Here is a 15,000-nt window from a genome sequence, read left to right as displayed (position 1 = left end):
TAACCTCAGCGAGCCTCCCAGGTTGCCCCTCCAAGGTGCTTGGAAATGCTGAGGCTCAACAACACCGGAACCACAACAACCGGAAGAACAGAAAAGAAGAGCCAAAGGGATGCTGAAGTTCTTCCTTCTGGCCTTGCCTTTACAGGCGTGTGCCGTCTGCGACCACGCCTGTCTCCGAGGACAGGAAGAAAAGAGTCCAGATGGCTGAACCGGGGTTCTGCACTCTGCGGACCACAGGAACCCCCTCCAGCCTGACCCAGGAACTCCCTTACTCTGAGCCAGGGACAGGGGGTCTTGTTTTGTGTTTCGGTTGTGGTCCAAAAGACAGGCGTCACCTACGGTGGAACCTTGTAACCCTTTCTAAGCCTAGAGTCGCTCAGCGGCATTACATACCTTCACACATCCTCCTCGCCAAGTTATCTGTCCATTCCATTTTTTAACTCTCTTTTTTTTAATTTTTAAAATTTTATTTATTTATTTATCTATTTATTTATCTATTTATTTATTTATTCATTCATTTATTATTCATTCATTCATTCATTCATTATTTTTAAGGATTTTTTTTTTAGTCAGGGAGAGAGAGAGAGAGAGAGAGAGAGAGAGGGAGAGAGGGAGAGAGGGAGAGAGGCAGAGAGGCAGAGACACAGACAGAGGGAGAAGCAGGCTCCATGCAGGGAGCCCGATGTGGGACTGGATCCCGGGTCTCCAGGATCACACCACAGGCTGCAGGCGGCGCCAAACCGCTGCGCCACCCAGGGATCCCTTAAGTTTAATTTCTTAAACTGTATTGATCGGGCATGGGATCTCTGCCTCTCTCTCTCTCTCTCTCTCTCTCTCTCTCTCTCTCTCTCGAATACATACATACATACATACATACATACATACATACATAAAATCTTTAACAAATAAATGAATAAATAAACTGTATTTATTCAAGGGAGACACACAGAAGGAGGCCGGGAGGCAGGCAGAGGGAGAAGCAGGCTCCACGCGGGGAGCCCGGTGCGGTGCTGGATCCCCAAAACGCTGTGATGATGCCGGGAGCCGAGTGGAAGGCAGCCGCTCAAACGCGGGTATGCCACCCGGGCACACCTCGTCCGCACCTCTTCCTTCCCACCGCCACCCACGGTCTTGCGCGTTCGTTCATCTGGTTCCCACACACAGGACCTCGTGCTCCAGGTCTATCCCTAGACACACCCTAGGATCCCCAACTAGGGAATAGGTTCAGATGGGACCGATGCTCATGGGACCGTGCTCCTGTTTGAGGACTGTCCTCGGTTGCTGTAGCGGTGGCGGCGAGACAAAGGGTCTCTCTCCACACACCGCACAGGGTGTCGCGTCACGTCGTGGGGAGATGACGCGGGAAGGACGGGTTTCGGTTGGCGGACATTTCTACATCCCATCTGGGAACCGCTCCCACCCCCCCCCACCCTCCGGTGTCCCGGATCTGTAGGAGTGAGGGCAGCAGGAAGCCTCCCATGGATGATATTTGCAAGTGCGCCCTTGCCTGGGGCCGGAGCCTGGGCCGGAACCGGAACCGGAACCGGACATGGAACCGGTGCAGCCTGGGTGGTTCGGAAGGCAGGCGCCTGCGGGACCGACCGGTGGCCAGCGTGTGGGGGTGGGCGCGTGGGCGGGTGGGGGGCATGCCCCGAGTGGGGCAGATGTCCCCATCCCAAGGAGGCGGAGGAGGAAAGCCACCCCAAGGCCCCTCTTTGGCGCCCCGTCCTGCCGTCCTGTGTCAGGAAACGCTACTGACCCGGGCGGATCCGGACCAGGCTGCGACCCAGCTGCCCTGCGATCCCACATTCCTCACACCTGGACTCACCGGTGTGGCGCCTGCCTTTCCGGCTCTGCCTGCCTGCCTGCCTGCCTGCCTGCCTGCCTAACTATCTCTGCATCCAACTGGCGACTTTCAGTCCGTGAGGTTGGGGGCTTCGACTCTCTGGGTCTTGGCTAGAACCCAAACAGAGAAAGACGTTTGCCATACGATAGGTAGATACCACTTTCAATTAAGCGTCTGTGAAATGATTATGGAGGAAGGAAATTCTCGGCCTTGAACGTTTCTGGGCCCTGCTCCAATGGCTTTCACACTGACCCAGGGCCAAACGGCTCACAGAAAACTCAGCACTAGTTGGGCTCTATTTCCGTGCCACTGAATGCACGTTGCCTGTCTGCCTCCCCTGAAAAGTCAAGCAACGGGGACGCCTGGGTAGCTCCGTGTTCAGCATCTGCCTTGGGGTCAGGTCATCATCCTGGGGTCCTGGGGCCCCGGCTCCCACTTGGGGCTCCCCGCGGGGAGCCTGCTTCTCTCTGCAGTCTGTCAATGCCTGTCTCTGTGTGTCTCTCATGGATAAATAAAGAACACCTCTAAAACAGGAAAGAATGAATGATTCATTAAAAGGACTGACTGACTGACTGACTGACTGAACTGATCGGCTGACCGACTGACCGGCTGAATGAATGTATACATAAGCAAGCCAGGAAGCAAGCAAGCAAGCAAGCAAGCAAATGAACAAATGAAATCGATGAAGGGGTGCGTGACTGCTGGCTGGCACTGTCGGGGGAGTGTGGGACTCTATATTTCTCGGTTGCGAGGATGAGCCCTAACCTGGGTGTAAACATCGCATACACCTAAAATCTTCTGGAAAAAAAAAAATTAAAAGAAAAAAAGAAAAAGAAAAAGGTGGGCAGCCCGGGTGGCTCGGCGGTTGAGCGCCGCCTTCAGCCCGGGGCCTGATCCTGGAGGCCCGGCATCAGAGTCCCACGTCGGGTTCCAAGCATGGAGCCTGCTTCTCCCTCTGCCTGTGTGTCCGACTCTCTCACTCACTGTGTCTCAGGAGAAAATAAACAGAATCTTTACAAAAAGGAAAAAAAAAAAAAGTTGTGTTGTTTTGTTTTGTTTTGTTTTGTTTTGTTTTGTTTCGATCGGATCGATCGATCACTAAAAGGCAACCTGCCAAAACTGACGATGAGAAAACGGAAGAAAACCTTCCTGGTTCCCACAGAGTTCAAGCCCTACAGCCTTGCCCGTACCAAGATCAGAGAATAAACTGTCCACTCTCTACGGCGTCCCTCCTCCCGAGGACGCCCCAGCTCCTTATGGAGCATGCACACGCACGTGCACGCGCACGCAGAAAAGCGGGGCGAACCGAACCAGACCCTAGAGAACCCTGCAGCGAAGGTTGAGCACACGAGACACACACACACACACACACACACACACACACACACACCCCCCGCCAGCCACAGGAAACTCTGGCAGGCTACCCCTGGGCTGCTTAGGGGGCCTATACTTACTTGCAAGTGCTCACTGACCTGGGACACGTGGAAGGGGAACCTGAGGCTCAGATGGCCCAAACCGGGTGAATGGGGTGCTTTGCTCATGCCTGAATGCTATGCTCTCCGCGATTAGAGAAAGCTGGCAATGAGGCCAGCCCAGGGACCAGAACCTAACCTAAAAATCCCTCTGGCTCCATCAGTAATGTCCCGACTGTTGGTGAGGAACCAGTGCTCGGCTGGCTCGGGGAGACAGACGCTCTGGTCTTCTTCGGGTTGGGTTGTTGCTGCGGCTTTGGGTATCTTTGCAGGAAACCGGCCTCTTCTCTTTCGAAATGGAAACCAAAGGATGGATGGGGTCCGGACGCGGTCACGCTCGCTGGCCACTGGAGTTGTTGTCACCCAGCCAGCGGGGAGATCAGAACATCGGGTCTTTCGTGACCTCTCCACAGATAGGAGTGAGACCAAGGCTATATACTTTGTTGGCATCTCGTCTGTGTCTACGTGTCCCTATGGGTTCTACGAGGGAGAGGTTTCCTCTACCTCCGGATGCTATATTGCTGACATCCCTTTGTAAAGGAACTGTAGCTTAGGAGTTCAAAGGCCGGCGCGGGTAAAAATCGGGAACAGGACAGCTCGGAGAGATAAGGACGAGTGACAATATTTCACAAGTTCCCACGATCTGGGATGAAGTTCTGTTCGTTCGTTCGTTCGTTCGTTCGTCCGTCCGTCCATCCGTCTGTCCGTCCGTCCGTCCGTTCGTTCATCCGTCCGTCCGTCCGTCCGTCCGTGTCCGTTCGTTCGTTCGGGACCCCCGGTTTCTCAGCGGTTAAGCGTCTGCCTTCATCTCAGGGCCCGATCATGCCGGTCCGGGATCCTTTCCTGCATCTGTCTCCTTGCGGGGACCTGCTTCTGCCCATGTCTCTGTCTCTGTCTCTGTCTCTCTCTCTCACACGGGAATAAAGAAACAAAATAGTTTAAAAAAGGAAAGATGCTCGGTCGGTCTCGCACTCTCTCCCTCTCCCTCCTCCTCCTCCCCCTTCCCCACTTCACACAGTGCGCTCTCTCTCTGAAAGAAAGCTAATATATTACAATTTTGCAAAAGCCTGCCAATGGAATGGAGACTACTGGAGAACGATAAGGAAAACAACTCCGTGTGTGACAAGTAGGAGACGTGTAGGAAACGTACAAGGCGTGAGAATACATGTTTTGGTGAGGGAAAAGAAAATAATTCTGTCCTGAAATAATGAGCCTGGCTTTTTTTTTTTTTTTTTTTTTTAATTAAGATTTTATTTACTTGGGATCCCTGGGTGGCGCAGCGGTTTGGCGCCTGCCTTTGGCCCAGGGCGCGATCCTGGAGACCCTGGATCGAATCCAACGTCGGGCTCCCGGTGCATGGAGCCTGCTTCTCCCTCTGCCTGTGTCTCTGGCTCTGTCTCTCCTTCTATCTCTCAAGAATAAATAAATAAAATCTTAAAAAAAAAAAAAGATTTTATTTACTTAATAGGGAGGGAGGGAGGGAGGGAGGGAGGGACAGAGGGAGGCAGAGAGAGGGAAAAGAAGGCTCCATGCAAGGAGCCGGGTATGGGACCCGATCCCAGGAGTCCGGGATCACGTCCTGAGCCAAAGCCAGATGCTCAAATGACGACCAGCCACCAGGCATCCCAGAGCCTGCTTCTTTAGACAAAGAACACTTAAGGCTGAATCTGAACAAAAAAGACCATTGTAGAAGGGGTTTCTGAAGGAAACAACTAGGGAATTTCTTTAAAGTTTTTATTATGTATTCCTGAGAGACTCACAGAGAGAGACACAGAGACAGAGGTGCAGAGACACGGGAGGAGAGAGAAGTGGGATCCACGCAGGGAGCCCACTGTGGGACTGGATCCCTGGCCCCCCCGGGATCACACCATGAGCCAAAGGCAGAGGTTCAACCACTGAAACACCCAGGCGTCCTGGAAGCGGATTTTTTTGAAAAGGAATTGTATGCATGCTCAGGACAGACTGAGATTGGGAGAAGTGAGCTTTACTAGTACACTGGTATAGCATTAAGACTCGGCTCTTGTCTCTGTTAAAATGAAGAGATTTCCTTGCGTTGGTAGTCTAATCACGGCAAGGGATTGTGAACGGAGAAGAAAAAAATATGTTATTATTTTCCCTCTCCAGACCAGCCAGGTTTTTATATTCCTTTTTATCCACGAATTACCTCCGTGAGAGAGTGAAAACTTCTCAATATTAAAGGAGCTACGTTTTGGGGACAACTCTATAAGCTCCTGTGGAATCTCCTAGGGCCACCCTGGCGAAACAGATACTGATGTTGTTTTCAGTTTTGTAATGACCCATGATCCTTTATAGGCCTGGGCCTTGAAAGCTTCTGAGATGTTGGTTGGTTGGTTGGTTGGTTGGTTGGATGGATGGATGGATGGATGGATGGATGGATGGATGGATTGTGTATCTGGCTGGCCGGCTGGCTGCTCAGCTGTTTGCTGGTTCCTTCATCCGTTCATTCATGGATTTTCAGCGGATCCCAGAAAAGTCTAGCCCTAAGTTGAGTCTCTTGACTAACATAGGTCGTTTACCTGCTATGTGAAGGCACGTGAGAAGCAGCGTCAGACAAAGAATCATAAGCCCTCTTAGATTATATTGGTTGTGTGAATGCTGTGGGTGTTCCAAAAGCGACATAAAGTCGTAAAGTGGTAACGTGCCCTGGTACATTGTTAAAATGCTGTGTGTGACAAATCATAATCCGTTTTTCTTCTCGACTGCACTCTAGCCAACTCTCCTCGGGTCTGTAACCACGTCCACCGGTGACCGCCATGTCATGTACAGGTGTTCTGATGCTCTTGCAAAAACAAACAAACAACACACACACACACACACACACACACACACATTTATTTATTTATTTATTTATTTGTTTGTTTGTTTGTTTATTTTTCCCAGATTCCAGAAGAACCACGCAAAGGACTTTTGACACATCTCAGTTTCTGGTCACCCCGAGATCATCGAACAACAGTATGAATTGCCAGAACTAGTGAAATAGCTGCATTTGCCCAGAACAAAACCAGGGACGCCTGGGTGGCTCAGCGGTGGAGCCTCTGCCTTGGGCTTAGGGCGTGACCCCGGAGTCCCCGGATGGAGTCCCGCATCAGGCTCCCTGCATGGAGCCTGTTTCTCTCTCTCTCTCTCTCTCTCTCTCTCTCTCTCTCTCTCTCTCTCTCTCATACATGAATAAAATCTTAAAAAAACAGAACTAAAAGGAACAACATGGAACTGAAAAGAGCGAAAGACAATGATGACTGGTTTCTTTGTTTTTGTTTTTTAAAGATTTTATTTAGTTATTCACGAGAGACACAATGAGAGAGAGAGAGGCAGAGACACAGGCAGAGGGAGAAGCAGGCTCTGCAGGGAGAGACCCATGCGGGACTCCAGGATCACACCCTGAGCCAAAGGCAGCCGCTCCCACCACTGAACCACCCAGGCATCCTGATGACCCTTTTTAAAGGACTCTTGTTCAAATCACTGCTGATCCCCTCATGTTTGCTCTTCCAGTTTGAAGGAAACTTTGTAGAGATATCTATACCTTAGAGAAATTTTAGGAACGTGTGAGATTGTAAACAAATTAAAATCCTTATCCTTGGGCAGCCCGGGTGGCTCAGCGGTTTAGCGCTGCCTTCAGCCCAGGCCGTGATCCTGGAGACCCTGCATGGAGCCTGCTTCTCCCTCTGCCTGTGTCTCTGCCTCTCTCTCTCTCTCTCTCTCTCTCTCTCTCTCTCTCAATCTCTCTCTCTCTCCCTCTCTCTCTCTCTCTATCTCTCTGTGTGTTTGTATCTCTCATGAATAAATACATAAAACCTAAAGAAAAAAAAATCTTCAAAATCCTTATCTTTTCTCCCTACCTGTGACCCGTCAGTGTTCAGAAACTCTCAGTGAGTTATCTCTTTTCTTTTCTTTTCTTTTCTTTTCTTTTCTTTTCTTTTCTTTTCTTTCTTTTCTTTTCTTTTCTTTTCTTTCTCTCTCTTTTTCTAATGAGTTATCTTTCTTTTATGGCAATTGCCAATCATCTGCGTGAGGTCTGTTCTGTGGGAATACGTTCTCATTGTAACCGGCCACTGTTGGAAGAATCCCTTGTATCACCAAGGCCTGCCTTCCTTGAGTGCAATGGCATCTGTTTTTCTTTTCTCTTCTCTTCCTCCGCCGCCCCCCGCCCCCCCCCCCCCCAGGTTTATTTTTCAGAGTGATCTCTACTCCCAACGTAGGGCTCCCACTCACGACCTGGAGGTCAAGAGTCGTGCTCTCTACTGACCGAGCGGGCCACGGGCCCCTGGAATCGCATCCTAAGACTCAGATAGGATCAGACAGCCTGGAGACACTCAGATCCACTTCTCCTCGGGGAGCCAGCCGAGCCCCTCGGAAACCCTGAGCCTGATACCTTCCTTCCAGAGGTCGCCACGGCCTCACTGGGCGAGTCAAGAGTGCCACCTCCTGGCGGACGAAACCGAGAGTCAGCTGCTTAACCCCAGCGAGCCTCCCAGATGCCCCTACAAGGTGCTTGGAAATGTTGAGGTTCTTCCCTCTTGCCTTGCTTTTGCAGGGATGATGACAGTGACCACGTCTGTCTACCTGGTGAGGAAGAGGAAACAATTCCAGGTTGCTGAACCCTGGTTTTCCACACTGCAGACGACAGGATATCACCCCCTCCCCCTCTTTCAACCTGACCCAGGAATTCCCTTACGCTGAGCCAAGGACAGGGTGGGGTGGTGGTGGTGGTGGTGGTGGTGGGGGGGTCTTGTTGTTGTTGTTGTTTGTTTTGTTTTGTTTTCCCAGTTGTGGTAAAAAAGAAAAATAGACGTCACCTACAATGGAATGTTGTAGTCGTTTCTTTCTTTCTTTCTTTTTTTTAAAATATTTTATTTATTTATTCATGAGAGACACAGAGACAGAGACACAGGCAGAGGGAGAAGCAGACTCTATGCAGGGAGCCTGACGTGGGACTGGATCCTGGGTCTCCAGGATCAGGCCTTGGGCTGAAGGCAGACGCTAAACCGCTGAGCCACCCGGGGATCCCTGGACGCTCAACCGCTGAGCCACCCAGGCGCCCCATTCGTACTTAAGTTATTGAGAGTTCGTTCCTTCATTTTTCATCATCTCTAGACCCAGCGTAGGGCTCGAACTCACAAGCCTGACTGCAATCAAAAGTTGAGTGCTCTTCCGACTGAGCGGGCCTGCGGGGGTGGGGGTGGGGGTGGGGTGGGCCCGGGGCGGAAGCTTCTGCCCTTTCATGTTTTCAAGCTCAGAGTCACGTTTTGTCCGGGGACAGCCCCACCCCCCAACCCTTCCGTGCGGAGGTGCCATCTGTCGGGCTGGTTCATGTTTGTCCATCTTCCTTACTCCTTTTAGTAGACAGAAGGTGGCTTGTGACACAGCCGGTGACTACTTCGAATGAGACTGAGGATTTCCCTTGGGAAGTGGGTGCGAGAGGGAGGACAGGTCGATGGGGAACCAGGAAACTGCTGGCCCTTCGCTTCAGAGGAAAAAGTGTGCGTGTTGGGCCCTCACCCAGGGTGGATGAGTCAGAACTGTCCCTGGCCAGGCCTCCCTTAGTCCTTCGCCTTTATCACTCCATGCCTGTGTTTGGCCTCTGGACCCTAAGACACCACGGTCATGTGTTTAACTCCCCATCAGATTCACCAGACCCCGCCATGCCACGCCCTCCCAGATGCACCCCCACCCCTGGAAGGCATTAGAGTGAGATGGCATCCTCCACATCCAGGATTGATTCCCAAAGGGTTTATTGGGGTTTCCTGGGTCAGGAAACCAGGGGGGGGTCGCTTTTGGACCCCAAACAATGTGAGTTCTTCATACATCCTCTTTGCCCTTCTCTTTCCCCCTCCCCTCCCCTCCTCTTCTCTTCTCTTTTCTTCTGTCCCCTCCCCCACAGTTTGGGAGCCGCAGCCTGAGGGTTGGGGGAGGTGCAGAAAGCCATTCAATGGAGAGAAGTCCCAGGCTCGGACTGTAACAGACAACCATGTGCATTTGAATGAAATGATTGAATGAGGGCCATTGGAATGGATGGCCCTGAACCTCCCTTCTGCCACCCGCCACCCTCCATCCCCGCCCCCAACCAACCCTGAGTCCTCTGGTGGATTTGGGAATGGAAGGCGTGTGTGTGTGTGTGTGTGTGTGTGTGTGTGTGTGTTTTTACACGGACGCACCCGCGGAGGGTGGTGGGGCATGCTCACGTTGGCTCCTGCAAACTCCATTCATTCTGGGAATGTTCTATTGTTTCTGCTGAGTTGCCAGTTGCTGCGATGAGCCAAGCTATACTCCTTCCGTTGCCTAGTTCTTAAAAAGGCCGAGTCTCCGGTTTTCTCGGTGAATGGACTGACCCACACCTTCCCATCCCGCCGGACCCCTTCTGCAAATACTTGCACTCAAAGGGTTCTTTCACTTCGTCCAGAAAACAAACATCAGCCACCCACACCCACCCCATTGCCACAGATACGCAACCCACACAACAAAACTCCAGCTGGCCTCCTTCTGCCTCCATGTACTTTAGAGAGTCTCTGTCTTAGACATGCCTTAGGCTCAAGGACTTGATGCTGTCTCCCTTTCTGTGGCACGGTCCCATCCCCCGTTAGGCCCAAAGTAGAATTGAATTGCATGACCACACTGCTACACTGCTCGCGGGAGCTGGAGAAGATATGCTAACGTGACTGACCTGATGGGAGCACTGTCCATTTGAAAGGACCTACAGGCCGAGGCGTCTACAAACATGCTCCCTGGAAGTCTTTGGCATTCACATGCCTCTGATGAAATCATTGCTCTGGAAACTCCAGCATCTATAGCCGATCTTGTTGTCCATGGTCTTCTGACCATTACTCGTCCTCTGTTCGCCTGACATTCTGCCCAATTGTCCACGGAGAAATTAGACCCCATCCCGTGAGAGCCGAATCCGATTCCTCTGCTCACCCCCACGACAGACAGAGAAGAATATGCACAGGTCTGTGCCCGCCCATCTTCTCTTTCTCTGCCACGCCACGCCACGCCACGCCACGCCACGCCAGGCCACGGCAGAAGAAAATGTGGCCCGCCCTCCCTTCTCCTGTCAAAAGTCAAATCTGAGATATGACTTGGATACGAAGGAAACCAGATTACTGTTTTGAATCATAGACACATTGATTGATTGAAGATTTTATTTAGGTAGTCATGAGACGCGCGCGCGCGCGCACGCACGCACACGCACGCACACGCACGCACGCACGGACGGACGCACGCACGCAGGCACGCACGCACGGACGCACGCAGAGGCAGAGACGCAGGCAGAGGGAGAAGGAGACTCCATCCATGCAGGGAGCCCGCTGTGGGACTCGACTCCAGGACCCCGGGATCACGCCCTGGGCCAAAGGCAGGCGCTCAGCCGCTGAGCCACCCCGGCCTCCCTACCTGGAGACACTTTGATAGAGTAGCAGCAGCAGCAAAGAAACACAGGCACACCGCCGCTCCCCCCACCCCCCCAGGTGAAAGAAGGTCCTGCTGACTCCCCTCCTTTTCCTCTGAGAAGAGAAGCACACCCCCTCTCCTGCCCCTGGAAGGTGCCTTGGAGGGGAGCGCCAGGAGGGGAGTGAATGACATTCTTCTCTTCAAGGACAGGAAGTGGAGCATGAGCAGGAGAATTCTGGAGAAACAGATTGTGTTATAGAAAAGAAAAGAAAAGAAAAGAAAAGAGAAAATCCTTATGTTCTTTGAGCCTCCCCCCCCCCCCCCCATGGAGTTCCTCTTCCACAACCTCTTCTCATTCAACCCAATAGACAAGTATTTGGGGGGGGGGGGGGGGTCAGGTCCCAGACGCTGAGAGGGTGGAGGTGAAGGTGGTGCGGGGGAGGGGGGGGCACACCGTCCTCTCCAGCGCCTTTGGTTCAGACCTCCTTCGTGGCCTCCCTCCCTCCCTCCCTCCCTCCCTCCCTCCCTCCCTCCCTCCCTCCTTCCTTCCTCTTCTAAATATACAAATTAAATCCTAAAAAGAAAAAGGAAGGACACGAGAAAAAACAGTGCATCCGTTGCTGTCCTAGGAGTGCTCCCGGGGCCCTCCGCCCGTCCCCGGGCCGAGAGGCGAGATCCGAGGCGTCCTGACGGCCTCGCCGCCCGGATCTGTCCCGCTGTCGTTCGCGCCGGTTGTCGGGTGCCACCTGGCGGCCGCTTTTATAGAGCGTGTCCCCTCCGGAGGCTCGGCGGCGACAGCAAGGAACAGGCTTTGGTGGCGGTTTCCCGGGGCCGAGTTCCAGGAGGAGGGCGGCCCCGGCGCGGGCGTCCGGCTGTCGCCGGGGCATCGGCGCGCGATGCGCTCGCCGGAGATTGGACCTCCAGAGCTGCGAGGGAGTGTCGCTGTCGCCGCTGTCGCTGTTGTCGCCTCCGCCTCGCTCCCGGAGGAGGGCGTGCGGGCCGCCTGGGTGGGTCGACCAGCACCCGCCGGTGGCTCCTCCTCCGCCCGCGAGGACCGACCTGGGCCGCCTCGGGGGAAGGGGACAGGGTGTGTCCCGCCGTCCGTCCTGTGGCTCCGGGCGATCTTCGGGCCTTCCGTGTCACGCGGTTGTCTCCCGTTGTCACGCCCTGGCGACGGGGACCGGTCCGAGCCTGGAGGGGAAGCCCGTGGGTGGCGCGACAGACCCGGCTGCGGGCACGTGTGGGGGTCCCGGGCGTCGGACGCGATTTTCTCCCCGTTTTCCGAGGTCCGCTGCGGAGGTGGGTCCCGGTCGGACCGGGTGCCACGCGGGGGTGGGCCGGCCGGCCGGCCCCGGTGGCGATTCCCGGTGAGGCTGCCTCTGCCCGCGTGGCCCTCCACCTCCCCTGGCCCGTGCCGGGGTTGGGGACGGCGGTAGGCACGGGGCGGTCCTGAGGGCCGCGGGGGACGGCCTCCGCACGGTGCCTCCGGAGAACTTTGACGATTTTTCAAAGTCTCCTCTTGGAGATCACTGGCGTGGCGGCGTGGCGGCGTGGCGGCGTGGCCGTCTCCACCTCCCGCGTATCGCCCCTCCCCCCTCCCCACCCTGGGTCGACCAGATAGCCCGGGGGGCTCCGTGGGGTGGGGGTGGGGGGGCGCCGTGGGGCAGGTTTTGGGGACAGTGGCCGTGCCACGGTCCCGGGAGGTCGCGGTGACCTGTGGCTGGTCCCCGCCAGCAGGCGCGGCTATTTTCTCGCCCGAAATGAACATTTTTTGTTGCCAGGTAGGTGCTGACACGTTGTGTTTCGGCGACAGACAGGCAGACGGAAAAGACAGTCGGCCCGTCGCTCGCCTTGGAGATGTGGGCCTCTGGGCGCGTGTGGGGTTCTGGGCTTGACCGCGCGGCCGAGCCGGTCCCTGTCCTCGCTCACTGGAGCCTGAGCCGTCCGCCTGGGCCTGCGCGCCGGCTCTCGCGCTGGACTCCAGGTGGCCCGGGTCGTGGTGTCACCCTCCGGTCTCTGGCACCCGAGGGAGGGCGGTGTGGGCAGGTGGCGGTGGGTCTTTTACCCCCGTGCGCTCCATGCCGTGGGCACCCGGCTGTTGGCCGTGACAACCCCTGTCCCGCAAGGCTCCGTGCCGCGTGTCAGGCGTCCCCCGCTGTCTCTGGGGTTGTCCGGTCGCTCCTGCCCCCTGGGGGTCGAGGGGCTGCCGGTGAGGCGGAAGCAGGTCCCCCCGGTCGCCGTCCTCGCTGGGCTTTTGCTCCTCGGGAAGCCCCCTCGGGGCCGCAGCTTGCTGCCGATCGATCGATGTGGTGATCTCGTGCTCTCCTGGGCCGGGCCTAAGCCGCGTCAGACGAGGGACGGGCATCCATGGCGGATGCGACCGCTCTTCTCGCTCTGCCCGCGGGCCCCTCCCTCCCCGGCTCCTCCACGCCCGGCCGTCGTGACGGCGGGTGCGCGGGGGGGCGCGCGCCGGGGTTGGGGGTGGTGCGGACTCCGGCCCGACCCCGCCCTCCCGCCTTCTTGCCTCGCGGCGCTGGCGGGACCGGGGTCCTCTGACGCGGCGGACACTCTCGCCGGCCTTTCCTGAAGGCCTGGGTCCGTGGCGAGCGGCCCTCCCCTCCGCGGGGAGGGCCTGCCCGACGCCGCGCTGCTCACCGCCCGGCCTGGGCGCGCTTGAGCGCGTTGCGCCCGGCCCTCCGTGGTGCCCCTGGAGCGCTCCAGGTCGCCTCAGGTGCCTGAGGCCGAGCGGTGGCGTCGTTTCCTTCCCCGTCGACTCCCCTCGGGCCGCCGCCGCCGCCGTCGGTGGCGCGTCCGAGGAGCGGGTGGCGGAAGTCGGCAAGGGAGGCGCACCCGTGCCCCTGGCGGGGGCCCGGGCGCCTCGTCTTCCTTCCCCCTCCCCTCCCCCTCGCCGCGCCGGCGGGGGTGGTGTGGGGGCGGTGTGACTCGGAGGACTTGGTGGGGACGCGTGAGCGCCCGCGGCGGGCCGAGCCAGCGCCCCGGGCGCTTGGCCAGCCCGAGGGGCTGCCCCTCTCTCCCGGCACGGGTCGTGCCCCCGTCTCCGTTCCTCGGTCTCGCCCGCCTCGCGGGAGGCGGGGAGCTCTCCCCTCTGGGCGGTGACGTGGCCGCGCCGTGCTCGGGCGAGGTGGAGGGTGGTGTCCTCGAGGGGGCACCGGCCGCGAGCGCTCGGGGTTGCCCTGTGCCTGTCCCTTGCCGGAGATCTGCGCCCGCCCCGCGAGCCCTGTCGGCCCCGGAGCGCCGTTTGGTGGGGCCCGTTTGGGGGGACGAAGGGGGGGGCGATGCGCCCTCGGTGAGAAAGCCTTCTCTAGCGATCCGAGAGGGTGCCTTGGGGTACCGGAGCCCCCAGCCGCTGCCCCTCCTCTGCGCGTGTAGTGTGGCCACCGACGCGGGGTTGACTACCGTCGCGACGTGTTTGGGCAGAGCGCCGCTCTTTGCCTACCGCGGCCTGCGCCTCCCCCCTCCGAGATGGGGGAGGATACCGTCGGGCCGGGCCGGCGTCCGGTGCGGGGTGTGTTGCCCGCGTGCGTGTGCGAGTGTGCGCGCGGCCGGGGGGGGGTTGGGGCGGGGCGGCCCGCCCCCCGCCCCCCCCCACGCCAGACACCCCGTGTGTGTTGCGGGTGCGCCGCGCGAGCGGCTGGCTTGGCTGGCTGGCTGGCTGGCTGTCTGTCCGGGCCCCCGCCCGCTCCCGGGCGGAGTCGCCGCCGGCGGTGGCGCGGCGGGCGCGCACGGGTCGGGCCAGCTCCCGCCTGGGGGCGCCTCCCCGGGTCGTGACTCCGGGTTGGACCGGACGGATGGACGGACGGACGGACCGGCGGATGGACGGACGGAGGTTCGGACGGGTCCCCCGCGGCGGGGGGTCGCGCGTGCCTTGGGCCCCGGCGGTGTGGGGCCCGGTTTGCGGGGAGGTCTGTCAAGGGTGCTGAGGCCGGCCGGCGTCCCGGGCGTCGCGGGACCGCCCTCGTGCTGGTGGCGGTGGGATCCCGTGCGCGTTTACCCGGTGGCCCGGCTCGCGCCTTCGTTGGCGCGCCCTTCCCGGGACCGGCCCTTCCCCACGCGCTCCCGGCCCTGGCACGCTGCTGTGCGCTTCCTCCCCGTCGCCGCCGACCCGCCCCCCCCGCCCCCCGCCTGCCCGCGTCCCCCGACCGCACGGTCGCGGGCGCGCCGCGTGTGCCGCCCCTAACTCCGCCCTCTGGGGACCGAAACCGGCCTCGCCGCTGTTGGGTGTCTTGCTCCCCCCCGCCCGCCGTGGCTGGGGGGGCGTCC

This window comes from Vulpes vulpes, unplaced genomic scaffold, assembly GCF_048418805.1.
Source record: "Vulpes vulpes isolate BD-2025 unplaced genomic scaffold, VulVul3 u000000801, whole genome shotgun sequence".
NCBI classification, from domain to species: Eukaryota; Metazoa; Chordata; class Mammalia; order Carnivora; family Canidae; genus Vulpes; species Vulpes vulpes.
The sequence above is the reverse complement of the archived record's forward strand: the minus strand, read 5'-3'. Positions refer to the sequence as shown.